Below are 13,854 nucleotides of genomic sequence, written 5' to 3' on the forward strand. Positions count from 1 at the left end.
GCCATACTAGTGTCTAAAATGAGATTCTAAATGTTATAAACCAATGAATGATATCAAGCTTTTAGGGATCACTAGACTTTATGCTGACATTATACGGTGATACTATCTTTTTTAACTTAACAAAATATTATAATTGTTTTACATAAAATCTAGTATAATACTCAAGTACAACCACATTTTTCCTCATGAATTGCTTGAAGATAATTTTGCATTTTTTGGATTTTTGTGTGTGTGTTTAGATTCACTTATACTCTTATTCAAATTGAGACCATAATACATCTTGATGGAAGAATTAAATGTTTATTATGAAATTAAAGTTGGCATTTCAGAAATGTTAATTAAAATCACCAGTTTGTTTCCATATAATTTTAAAAATTTTTCATGAGCTAATCAATGTGCAATAACCTTGTTTTTAATTCATAAACTAAATGAGCCATTTATTAATATTTTATTATGTAAACCAATAAACAATTTGCTTTTTCTTTGCCAAGGGAAATATCTTTCATGTCATATCTACACAAGTGAGAAAATTAACAAATCTATTTTAAGAACAAACAATTTTGCAACAATGATAATAAATATAGATACAATATTTACTATTACAGTTTGATCTAAGTAAACTTAGTTATTAATGATAATTTTATTTTTGTAATGATATTTCAAAAGACTTTTAGGAAGGTTCATATCTGGAATATCTCATTTATGGGTAGAAAAAATAGTCTCTGAGTTGCAATTCACAAAAATCCATGGCAGTTAATAAAATTCTGTTAATTCTCGGCATGCTAATGGCAAGTGGCTAGTATAGACACAGCATTCATCTAGGCACTGGGGATAAGGTGGTGAGTAAACATATTTTACTAATGCAATGGAAATTAAACTTTAGCTAAGATGAGAGAAAATCAATAACAATCCAAGTATCTACTGATATTGATACTAATAGATTTAGGCTAATTGAAATAACTACATTTTTATTGAGCTATAAAGGTAGATTGTAAAGTATTATTAGAGGTTATATAAGGGAGAAGTAGGATATATAACATAGCATAAAAAATAATATCTTAAATTCTTGAATTTCAAGACTCAATTATCCAATCTATGACTGTTATACACCTGAGGAAAAGAATAGTTTTAATGTTTCTAAAAAAATGTTATGGGGATAATTTTTAAAATTTTATAGAATTTGTTACAATATTACTTGTTTTATTTTTTGTGTTTTGGCCACATGGCATGTGGGATTCCAGCTACGTGACCAGCGACCAAGCTCACAGCCCCCCTTCACTAGAAGGCAAAGTCTCGACCACTGGATCACCAGGGAAGAATTAAAATTAATTTTTTATTTTATTCACTTATGTTTATGTATTTTATGTTAGTATATTTAAAGTTTGATCTTATGTGTTTGAATTTTGAATTGACCCTTGCTTTCCCAATCAAATGATGGCAGGTTTAGGTTGGTTGAAAAATCCAAGTACAGCATGTTCATTGTCTTTTATTTTATGTGAAGTGACAGTAATGTTAAAAGATAGATTTTTTTCAAATTTTCAAGATGACAATGAGATGTACAAAGTAGATAATGGATACTGTCTATATTACTCTTCTGTCTTCCTAACCCTAACCCTAACCCTAACCCTGCTCTGTTCAATACAATAGCAATTAGTCACAAGTATTTACATTTAAATACCTGTAAATGAAGAAGTGGATGACAGGAGGAGAAGGGGACAACAGAGAATGAGATGGTTGGATGGTATCACTGACTCAATGGACATGAGTTTGAGCAAGTTCCAAGAGTTGGTGAAGGATAGGGAAGCCTGGCATGCTGCAGTCCATGGGGTCACAAAGACTTGGTAACTGAACAACTGAACTGACTGATTTACATTTAAATTATAATTGATTAAAATTAGATTTCAAATTCAGTACCTCAGTCTCACTAGACATGTTTAAGTTCTCATAGCTATACGTGAGTACTGGCTACTACATTTTACAGCTCAGATATAGAACTTGTCCATCATTACACAAAGTTCTATTGTCCATCGACTTCTCATGTCCATCGAGTCAGTGATGCCATCCAACCATCTTATCCTCTGTCGTCCCCTTCTCCTCCTGCCTTTAATCTTTCCTAGCATCAGGGTCTTTTCCAATGAGTCAGTTCTTCACCTCAGGTGGCCAAATTATTGGAGCTTCAGCTTCAGCATCAGTCCTTCCAATGAATATTCAGGACTGATTTCCTTTAGGATGGACTTGTTTGATCTCCTTGCAGTCCAAGGGACTCTCAAGAGTCTTCTCCAACACCACAGTTTAAAAGCATCAATTCTTCAGTGCTCAGCTTTCCTTATGGTCCAACTCTCATATCTATACATGACTACTGGAAGAACCATAGCTTTGAGCAGACAAACCTTTGTCGCTAAAGTAATGTTTCTGCTTTTTAATATGCTGTCTACTTCTATCCCACGTCAGTTAGTGCAACTGACATTCAAACCCACATGAACAATGTAAAACAACTGAAGCTCTTTGCCATATGTTAGACTACGACATGAGAACAATGGGAAAGATGAAAGGAGAAATAAAGATATATGGCCCTTAATTCATCACCTTGATAATTTTAGCACACACACACACCCTGTATACAAAAAGAAAATTTAGGGATAATTGTATAGATAGTATCCTGAATTCCAAACTTACTTAGAATCATTTCCCTCTTGTTTATAAGGACAAACAACTTCAGAGAATTCTTTGCTCTGTCTCTCAAATGGTTGTCCTTTGGTGAGAGCACACTCACTTCTGTGTTTTTCTTGGAAATTTGCTTAAGCCTCTATTACATTAATGAAGGAGAGTGAAGGATACAATGGCATCAAGCTTCACTATATCTAAGGACATAGCACCTGACATATACAAGGCATATACAAACACAATAAATAAACACTTGTTAGATGAGGAAATGCATACATTAAAATGATAATTCCTATTTTTTTTTTTAAAGAGAGAAGTCAGAGTTTGGTTGTTCTTGTTTCTAATTCTCAGTCTACGTCAAAATTGGAATATACTGTAATTGTTGACTTAGGGTTTTTTTTTTTGTTGTTGTTGTTTCTTTTACTTTAGTTAAATTGTCCGGAAAACAACTTTAGAATTATTTCATAAAAAAATTACAATTTATGTTATAAGGATGTAATAATATGCAGGGTCAATCTCTGGTAAAAGTTTATAACCTAGCTGTAAACCTTTATTTTTGGAATAAATAATAACATACTTAATGTGGGTGGTCTGTGTACATATAAAATACAAAACCCTACATCTGTCAAATACACACATATACAAAGAAAAAAGGAGAAAACAAAAACTCAGAGAAGAAAACAACATATTATTTGAACTGAATGTAATACATTATAAGTTGATTTTGGATCCTAATGTCTTCAACTTTTTTAATCTCATATACACAAAATTGCTAATTCCAAATCAGGTTAGGAAAAAATTATGGGCTTACTAATAACCTTGTGTTTCAAAAGACTTAATTTACTTTGTGAGTCACATTTCTTCCTCAATTCAAAAATAAGCTTTGAATTTGCAAATCCAGGATAAAAATTGTTGAAATAAGCAAGATGTTATTAAGCTCATCTGAAACGTTAATTCTTTGTAGGGATTTGTAAAATCAAGGAAGAGAAAGTTAGTGTTGGATATAAAGTTCCCATAAGAAGTATTTTTGCTTAAAAAAATGAATACAGAATTAAAAGCTTTTATTTTTGCTTATTGTTCTTGGAAATAATTAACTGAACCATTGTACTAAGTTTAACATTTTTGACATACACATGTGCAAGACACCACTTCATTGCCTATTGAAAGGTAATAAATAACACAGCACTTCCAGAGCTATAAATCTAGTACAGTTGCCCAGAAAATGCATACAGTGCCAGTAAGTACTAAAAATAGTTTAAAAGAGATTGAATTCTAAAACTGATTACATAAAAGCTGTTTACTCTGAGGAATGCTGGGGTAAAGACTAAAGGTTTATTTCTGAGCTTTACCACTGTTTGATTTATCAAGCATCAACCTGATTTTTTTTCCCCCTTTACATTACTGATTCATCTTTAGGCCAGAGAAATGCAATGGTTTATCCATTTGCATAGTTTCAAATGGATAAAACCAGAGATATGGCTATTTAAGAAAACAGTAAGGAAATAAATGCAATGTTCTCAATACAAATATAATGGGTACTAAAATAAATGAAACTAAGCCATGCCATGTGAGGCCACCCAAGACGGGAGGGTCATGGTGGATATATCTGACCGAATGTGGCCCACTGGAGAAGGGAATGGCAAACCACTTTGGTTTTCTCGCCTTGAGAACCCCATGAACATGATGAAAAGGCAAAATGATAGGATACTGGAAGGTGAACTCCCCGGGTCGCTAGGTGCCCAAATATGCTACTGGAGATCAGTGGAGAAAAAACTCCAGAAAGAATGAAGGGATGGAGCCAAAGCAAAAACAATACCCAGTTGTGAATGTGACTGGTGACAGAAGCAAGGTCCAATGCTGTAAAGAGAAATATTGCATAGGAACCTGGAATGTCAGGTCCATGAATCAAGGCAAATTGGAATTGGTCAAACAGGAGATGGCAAGAGTGAACATCAACATTCTAGGAATCAACTAAAATGGACTGGAATGGGTGAATTTAAACAAGATGAACATTATATCTACGACGGTGGGCAGGAATAGCTTAGAAGAAATGGAGTAGCCATCATGGTCAACAAAAGTGTATGAAATGCAGATCAGTTAACTTCAGCTCAGTTGCTCAGTCGTGTCCGACTCTTTGCAACCCCATGTATCGCAGCACACCAGGCCTCCCTGTCCATCACCAACTCCTGGAGCTCAATTAGACTCATGTCCATTGAGTCAGTGATGCCATCCAGCCATCTCATCCTCTGTCATCCCCTTCTCCTCCTGCCCCCAATCCCTCCCAGCATCAGAGTCTTTTCCAATAACTCAACACTTCACATGAGGTGGCCAAAGAACTGGAGTTTCAGCTTTAGCATCATTCCTTCCAAAGAAATCCTGGGGCTGATTTCCTTCAGAATGGACTGTTTAGATCTCCTTGCAGTCCAAGGGACTCTCAAGAGTCTTCTCCAACACCACAGTTCAAAAGCATCAATTCTTCGGCGCTCAGCCTTCTTCACAGTCCAACTCTCACATCCATACATGACTACTGCAAAAACCATAGCCTTGACTAGATGGACCTTAGTCGGCAAAGTAATGTCTCTGCTTTTGAATATGCTATCTAAGTTGGTCATAACTTTTCTTCCAAGGAGTAAATGTCTTTTAATTTCATGGCTGCAATCACCATCTGCAGTGATTTTGGAGCCCTGCGCCCCCCAAGAGTCTGACGCTGTTTCCACTGTTTCTCCATCTATTTCCCATTAAGTGATGGGACCAGATGCCATGATCTTACTTTTCTGAATGTTGAGCTTTAGGCCAACTTTTTCACTCTCCACTTTCACTTTCATCAAGAGGCTCTTTAGTTCCTCTTCACTTTCTGCCATAAGGGTGGTGTCATCTGCATATCTGAGGTTCTTGATATTTTCCCCGGCATTCTTGATGCTAGCTTGTGCTTCTTCCAGTCCAGCGTTTCTCATGATGTACTCTGCATATAAGTTAAATAAGCAGGGTGACAATATACAGCCTTGACGTACTCCTTTTCCTATTTGGAACCAGTCTGTTGTTTCATGTCCAGTTTTAACTGTTGCTTCCTGACCTCCACACAGATTTCTTAAGAGTCAGGTGAGGTGGTCTGGTATTCCCATCTCTTTCAGAATTTTCCACAGTTTATTGTGATCCACACAGTCAAAGGCTTTGGCATAGTCAATAAAGCAGAAATAGATGTTATTCTGGAACTCTCTTGCTTTTTCCATAATGCAGCGGATGTTGGCAATTTGATCTCTGGTTCCTCTTCCTTTTCTAAAACCAGCTTGAACATCAGGAAGTTCACGGTTCACGTATTGCTGAAGCCTGGCTTGGAGAATTTTCAGCATTACTTTCCTAGCATGTGAGATGAGTGCAATTGTGCAGTAGCTTGAGCATTGTTTTGTATTGCCTTTCTTTGGAATTGGAATGAAAACTGACCTTTTCCTGTCCTGTGGCCACTGCTGAGTTTTCCAAATTAGCTGGCATATTGAGTGTAGCACTTTCACAGCATCATCTTTCAGGATTTGAAACAGCTCAACTGGAATTCCATCACCTCCACTAGCTTTGTTCATAGTGATCCTTTCTAAGGCCCACTTGACTTCACATTCCAGGATGTCTGGCTCTAGGTGAGTGATCACACCATCACGATTATCTGGGTTGTGAAGATCATTTTTGTACAGTTCTGTGTATTCTTACCACCTCTTCTTAATATCTTCTACTTGGATGCAATCTCAAAAACGACAGAATGATCTCTGTTCGTTTCCAAGGCAAACCATTCAATAATACGGTAATCCAAGCCTATGCCCCAACCAGTAACACTAAAGAAGCTGAAGTTGAATGGTTCTATGAAGACTTACAAGCCCTTTTAGAACTAACACCCCCAAAAGATGTCCTTTTCATTATAGGGGACTGGAATGCAAAAGTAGGAAGTCAAGAAAAACCTGGAGTAACAGGTAAACTTGGCCTTGGAGTACGGAATGAAGCAGGGCAAAGGCAAATAGAGTTTTGCCAAGAGAATGCACTAGTCATAGCAAACACTGTCTTCCAACAACACAAGGAAAGACTCTACACATGGACATCACCAATGGTCATCACCAAAATCAGACTGATTATATTCTTTGCAGCCAAAGATGGAGAAGCTCTATAAAGTCACCTAAACAAGACTGGGAACTGACTGTGGCTCAGATCATGAACTCCTTATTGCCAAACTCAAACTTAAATTGAAGAAAGTGGGGAAAACCAATAGACCATTCAGGTATGACCTAAATCAAATCCCTTACGATTATACAGTGGAAGTGAGATATAGATTTAAGGGACTAGATCTGATAGATAGAGTGCCTGATGAACTACGGACAGAGGTTTGTGACATTGTACAGGAGACAGGGATCAAGACCATCCCCATAGAAAAGAAATGCAAAAAACCAAATAGCTGTCTGAGGAGGCCTTACAAATAGCTGTAAAAAGAAAAGTGAAAAGCAAAGGAGAAAAGGAAAGATATCCCCGTCTGAATGCAGAATTCCAAAGAATAGCAGGAGAGATAAGAAAGCCTTCCTCAGTGATCAATGCAAAGAAATAGCGGAAAACAACAGAATGGGAAAGACTAGAGATCTCTTCAAGAAAATTAGGGATACCAAGGGAATATTTCATGCAAAGATGGGATAAATAAAGGACAGAAGTCACAGGGACCTAACAGAAGCAGAAGATATTAAGAAGAGGTGGCAAGAATACACAGAAGAAGTGTACAAAAAAGATCCTCATGATCCAGATAATCAAGATGGTGTGATCACTCACCTAGAGCCAGACATCCTGGAATGTGAAGTCAAGTGGGCCTTAGAAAGCATCACTAAGAACAAAGCTAGTGGAGGTGACAGAATTCCATTTGAGCTATTTCAAATCCTGAAAGATGATGCTGTGAGAGTGCTGCACTCAATATGCCAGCAAATTTGGAAAACTCAGCAGTGGCCATAGGGCTGGAAAAGGTCAGTTTTCATTCCAATACCAAAGAAAGGCAATGACAAAGAATGCTCAAACTACCACACAATTGCACTCATCTCACACGCTAGTAAAGTAATGCTGAAAATTCTCCAAGCCAGGCTTCAGCAATACATGAACCATGAACTTCCAGATGTTGAGGTTGGTTTTAGAAAAGGAAGAGGAACCAGAGATCAAATTGCCAACATCCACTGGATCATAGAAAAAGCAAGAGAGTTCTAGAAAAACATCTATTTCTGCTTTATTGACTATGCCAAAGCCTTTAACTGTGTGGATCACAATAAACTGTGGAAAATTCTGAAAGAGATGGGAATACCAGACCACCTGACCTGCCCCTTGAGAAACCTGTATGCAGGTCAGGAAGCAACAGTTAGAACTGGACATGGAACAACAGACTGGTTCCAAATATGAAAATGAGTATATCAAGGCTGTATATTGTCACCCTGCTTATTTAATGTATATGCAGAGTACATCATGAGAAATGCTGGACTGGAAGAAGCACAAGCTGGAAACAAGATTGCTGGGAGAAATATCAAGAACATCACATATGCAGATGACACCACCCTTATGGCAGAAAGTGAAGAGGAACTGAAAAACCTCTTGATGAAAGTGAAAGAGGAGAGTGAAAAGGTGGCTTAAAGCTCAACATTCAGAAAACGAAGATCATGGCATTTGGTCCCATCATTTCATGGGAAATAGATGAGGAAACAGAGGAAACAGTGGAAACAGTGTCAGACTTTATTTTGGGAGGCTCCAAAATCACTGCAGATGGTGACTGCAGCCATGAAATTAAAAGACACTTACTCCTTGGAAGGAAAGTTATGACCAACCTAGATAGCATATTCAAAAGCAGAGACATTACTTTGCCAACAAAGGTCCATCTAGTCAAGGCTTCCCCCCCCCCCCAGTGGTCATGTATGGATGTGACAGTTGGACTGTGAAGAAAGCTGAGCACCGAAGAATTGATGCTTTTGAACTGTGGTGTTGGAGAAGACTCTTGAGGGTCCCTTGGACTGCAAGGAAATCCAACCAGTCCACCCTAAAGGAGGTCAGTCCTGGGTGTTCCTTGGAAGGACTGATGCTGAAGCTGAAACTCCAATACTTTGGCCACCTCATGGGAAGAGTTGACTCATCAGAAAAGACTCTCATGCTGGGAGGGATTGGGGGCAGGAGGAGAAGGGGACAACAGAGGATGAGATCGCTGGATGTCATCACCGAGTTTATGGACATTGGTTTGGGTGGACTCCGGGAATTGGTGATGGACAGGGAGGCCTGGTGTGCTGTGATACACGGGGTCGCAAAGAGTTGGACACATTGAGCGACTGAACTGAACTGAACTGAATAGAACAATGACATTCATAGCGTATGGTTCTTTGGGGTTAATGTAAGTCCCAAGGAAAGTAGTACCTTCCATTGACTTATTTTTCCCTCCATTTCATCAGATTTCAACACTAAGAATAGTTTATTTTTTTATTTCTGATGAAAGAGTAGGTACTCTTGAAGGTCACTGAAAATGACAGTTTCTTGATACTACCTCTGTCTTTTTATTTTAATTGTAGTATAATTGCTTTACATTGCGGTGTTAAGTTTCTGCTGTAGTGAGTCAGCCATATCCCATCCCTCATTGACCTCCTTCCTACCCCCCTATTTTACTCACTTAGGTCAACACAGCACCGAGCTGGGCTTCCTATGCTCTACAGCAGGTTCCCAGTAACTATTTCACACATGGTGGTGTATATATGTCAATCTTAAGCTTCCAATTCATCTCACCCTCCCCTTCCCCCTTTGTTCACATGTCCATTCTCTATGTCTGCTTCTCTGTTCTTGCCTTGGAAATACGTTCATCTGTACCCTTTTTTTTTTCTCTAGATTCCACATATATACATTAATATATGATATTTGTTTTTATCTTTAAAAAAAGTTATTTGTTTTTTATTACAGTGGGTTTTAATTGCTCTGCGTGGGCTTTCTTTAGTTGTGGAGAACAGGGACTGCTCTCTTGTTTGAAGCATGGCACAGGCTCAGTAATTCTGGTCCATAGGCTTAGTAGCTTCGTAGCATGTGGGATCTTCCCAGACTAGGGATCAAACCAGTGTCTCCTAAATTGCAGGCAGATTCTTATTCACTATACCACCAAGTAAGTCCTATTTTTCTCTTTCTGACTTACTTCTCTCAATGTCTGTCTTAAAGTGTATTTTCCCCTTACTTCAGGATTTTTGTGTGTGTGTCTGTGTGTGTGTGTGTGTGACATAAGATACATCTATATCCTTGCTTTATTGTGGTCATGTGTCACACACTGTTCTGTGTTCTCCAACTAAAAGAACAATCAAACTATGTGATTATATTACTTGAAATAAGCATTTGGATTGAAATGTTTTAAAGTGTTCACTTAAATTCATAATGTTACAGACTGGCACAAAGGAGATTTAATTGAAGATACCAGGGTGATTATATCCATAAGAACAGATGGGAATTGAAAGAAATCCATTCATCAGGTTTCCAGTTTTTTCAGTAACTAAGTTTTGAAAAACCAGATTTTGACTTTTAGAAAAAAAGGGAAAATCTTAAACAAATGACTAAATATGAGACATATATAAATGAAACAGAGAACAAAGTCTGATTCACTCTAACAACATCCTAGGAGGAAACCAACATTTTTTATGAGTATGTATAATAATTCAACATTATCTTTGTTACTTGTTCCATTGCCTGCTAGCTCACTTTCTTTCTTTCTCTGCAGTTTCTAACACTTGCAAAATCTAAGCATGCCTCATAACATAAAAAAAGCTCTTTAATACTAGCAAATGTTTAGAATACAAATTGGACTTGATCCCAGACATTTTAATGTTTTACATTTTATTTGAAAATATTGTCTTTTAAGGACTATATTTTCAAGCATGTGATTTTAATCACTAACTGTTTTTAATTGAAAACACGTGCCAAACCAATGCAATGTCACTCCTAATTGTTGATAATCAGCTCTTTTTAGCAACTGCTTCCCTTGTGCTCAAGTTAGATGAGCTGGTTTCATAAGAAAACAAGAATACAGTACATTGAATCCTTCAATCTCAGTACTAGAAGAAACTTCAGATATCATCTAGCCTTCCTTCTTCTTTTACACAAAGGACAATGAGATTCAGTGAGGTTGGGTGATTTGCTCATGATCACACAGCTAGTTTATTGTAGAGGCAGATTTGAGCGCCAAGTGTCTTGACTTTGAGTTCAACAGTTTTAACTATGGTTGCCTCTTAAAAGGGATGCCTTACTGATGTTGGCAACAATTCTTGTACTATGGAGAGTTCTCGGGTATGAGATATTCAGCGGGTAATCATTACTAAAAAGAATAAAACCAAAAAAAACTGTTACTTGATCCCCACTGAGCCACTGACAGAAAGATTTCTATATGATATTTCTCTAATAGATACTTTGCAAACCTAGCTGATTGCTTATTAATATCAGAATGATAAAATTCAAGATGCTTCTGGCCGACAGTCAGAGAAAACTTTAGGTAAAGACAGTTAGTATGTAAGATAAGGTAAATCCGGGGGTCGAGGGGAAAATATTGTTAGAAAATCTAAGGTCTTATGAAGACATTTTATCTTTTAAGTCTCAGAGCTTCTAGAGTGATTATAACTCTGATTGATTCTATATACTCTGAATTGTGGAAAGTTCTCAACCAATTTCTATTGGATGTAATCCTCAAAGCTCAGAAATCTCCTTGATTCCAAAAAAAGGATTTCAGTTTCTATATCAGATGGGTAGGTCATTTCTTCTCTGTATCAGGGTGTTGGAATATTGATTAACTGGATATCATGTTAAATATGGTGGCAAATTTTCTTGAGAGAAGTTAAATAAATGACAAAGTTATCCATGGATTACATTCTCTTGAAAATGAGTAATCATTGCAAGAATAGGCCAAATCCTTTGCTCTTTCGGGAATGGAGTTTCAAATGAGCAGTGACTAATAATAGATGGCTCATTGTAATCAAGGCAATGCTGAATAATTGGAATGGCAGAAAGTGAAGAGGAACTAAAAAGCCTCTTGATGAAAGTGAAAGACGAGAATGAAAAAGTTGGCTTAAAGCTCAACATTCAGAAAACAAAGATCATGGCATCTGGTCCCATCACTTCATGGGAAATAGATAGGGAAACAGTGTCAGATCACTGCAGATGGTGATTGCAGCCATGAAATTAAAAGACGCTTACTCCTTGGAAGGAAAGTTATGACCAACCTAGATAGCATATTCAAAAGCAGAGACATTACTTTGCCGACTAAGGCCCGTCTAGTCAAGGCTATGGTTTTTCCTGTGGTCATGTATGGATGTGAGAGTTGGACTGTGAAGAAGTCTGAGCACTGAACAATTGATGCTTTTGAACTGTGGTGTTGGAGAAGACTCTTAAGAGTCCCTTGGACTGCAAGGAGATCCAACCAGTCCATTCTGAAGGAGATCTGCCCCAGGATTTCTTTGGAAGGAATGATGCTAAAGCTGAAGCTCCAGTCTTTCGGCCACCTCAAGCGAAGAGTTGACTCATTGGAAAAGACTCTGATGCTGGGAGGGATTGGGGGCAGGAGGAGAAGGGGACGACCAAGGATGAGATGGCTGGATGGCATCACTGACTTGATGGATGTGAATCTGAGTGAACTCCAGGAGTTGGTGACGGACAGGGAGGCCTTGTGTGCTGCAATTCATGGGGTCACAAAGAGTCAGACATGACTGTGCAAATGAACTGAACTGAACAGAAAAAAAAAAAAAAACTTTAAAAAATTCCAACATATAGATGCTGAACAAAACGCTTCTGAATAACAAACAAGTCACAGAAAAAATCAAAAAACAAATCAAAATATGCATAGAAATGAATGAAAATGAAAACGCAACAACCCAAAACTTATGGCATTCAGTAAAAGTCATGCTATGGGGAATGTTCATAGCAATACAAGCTTACCTGAAGAAAGAAGAAAAAAGAAAATAAATAACCTAACTCTACACCTAAAGCAACTAGAAAAGGAAGAAATGAAGAACTACAGGGTTAGTAGAAGGAAAGCAATCATAAAAATTAGGACAGAAAAAAATTGAAAAGAAACAAAAAAGACCATAGCAAAAACCAACAAAGCTAAAAGCTGGTTCTTTGAGAAGATAAATAAAACTGACAAACCATTAGCCAGACTCATCAAAAAACAAAGGGAGAAGAATCATATCAACAAAATTAGAAACGAAAATGGAAAAATCATAACAGACAACACAGAAATACAAAGGATCATAAGAGACTACTAACAGCAATTATATGCCAATAAAATAGGCAACATGGAAGAAATAAACAAATTCTTAGAAAGTATAACTTTCTAAAACTTAACCAGAAAGAAACAGAAAATCTTAACAGACCCATCAAAAGCACAGAAATCGAAACTGTAATCAGAAATCTTCCATCAAACATAAGCCCGGAACCAGATTGCTTCACAGCTGAATTTCACCAAAAATTGAGAGAAGAGCTGACACCTATCCTACACAAAACCTTCCAGAAAATTTCAGATGAAGTAAACATCCAAATTCATTCTATGAGGCCACCATCAACCTAATACCAAAATTAGACAAAGATGCCACAAAAAAAGGAAACTACAGGCCAATATCACTGATGAACATAGATGAAAAAATCCTTAACAAAATCCTAGCAAACATATTAAAAAGATCATACATTATGACCAAGTGGGATTTATCCCAGGGATGCAAGGATTCTTCAATATCTGCAAATCAATCAATGTAATACACCACTTTAAAAAGCTGAAAGACAAAAACCATATAATTATCTCAATAGATGCAGAGAAAGCCTTTGGCACAATTCAATATCCATTTATGATTAAAAAAAAAAAAAACCTCCAGAAAGCAGGAATAGAAGGAACATACATCAACATAATAAAAGCTATACATGACAAACCCACAGCAAGCATTATCCTCAATGGTGAAAAATTGAAAGCATTTCCCCTAAAGTCAGGAACAAGACAAGGGTGCCCACTCTCACCACTACTATTCAACATAGTTTTGGAAGTTTTAGCCATAGCAATCAGAGAAGAAAAAGAAATAAAAGAAATCCAGATTGAAAAAGAAGAAGTAAAACTCTCACTTTGCAGATGACATGGTCGTCTACATAGAGAACCCTAAAGATTTCACCTGAAAATTACTAGAGCTAACCAATGAATAT

The sequence above is a fragment of the Capra hircus genome (assembly GCF_001704415.2).
Source record: "Capra hircus breed San Clemente chromosome X unlocalized genomic scaffold, ASM170441v1, whole genome shotgun sequence".
Classification (NCBI taxonomy): Eukaryota; Metazoa; Chordata; class Mammalia; order Artiodactyla; family Bovidae; genus Capra; species Capra hircus.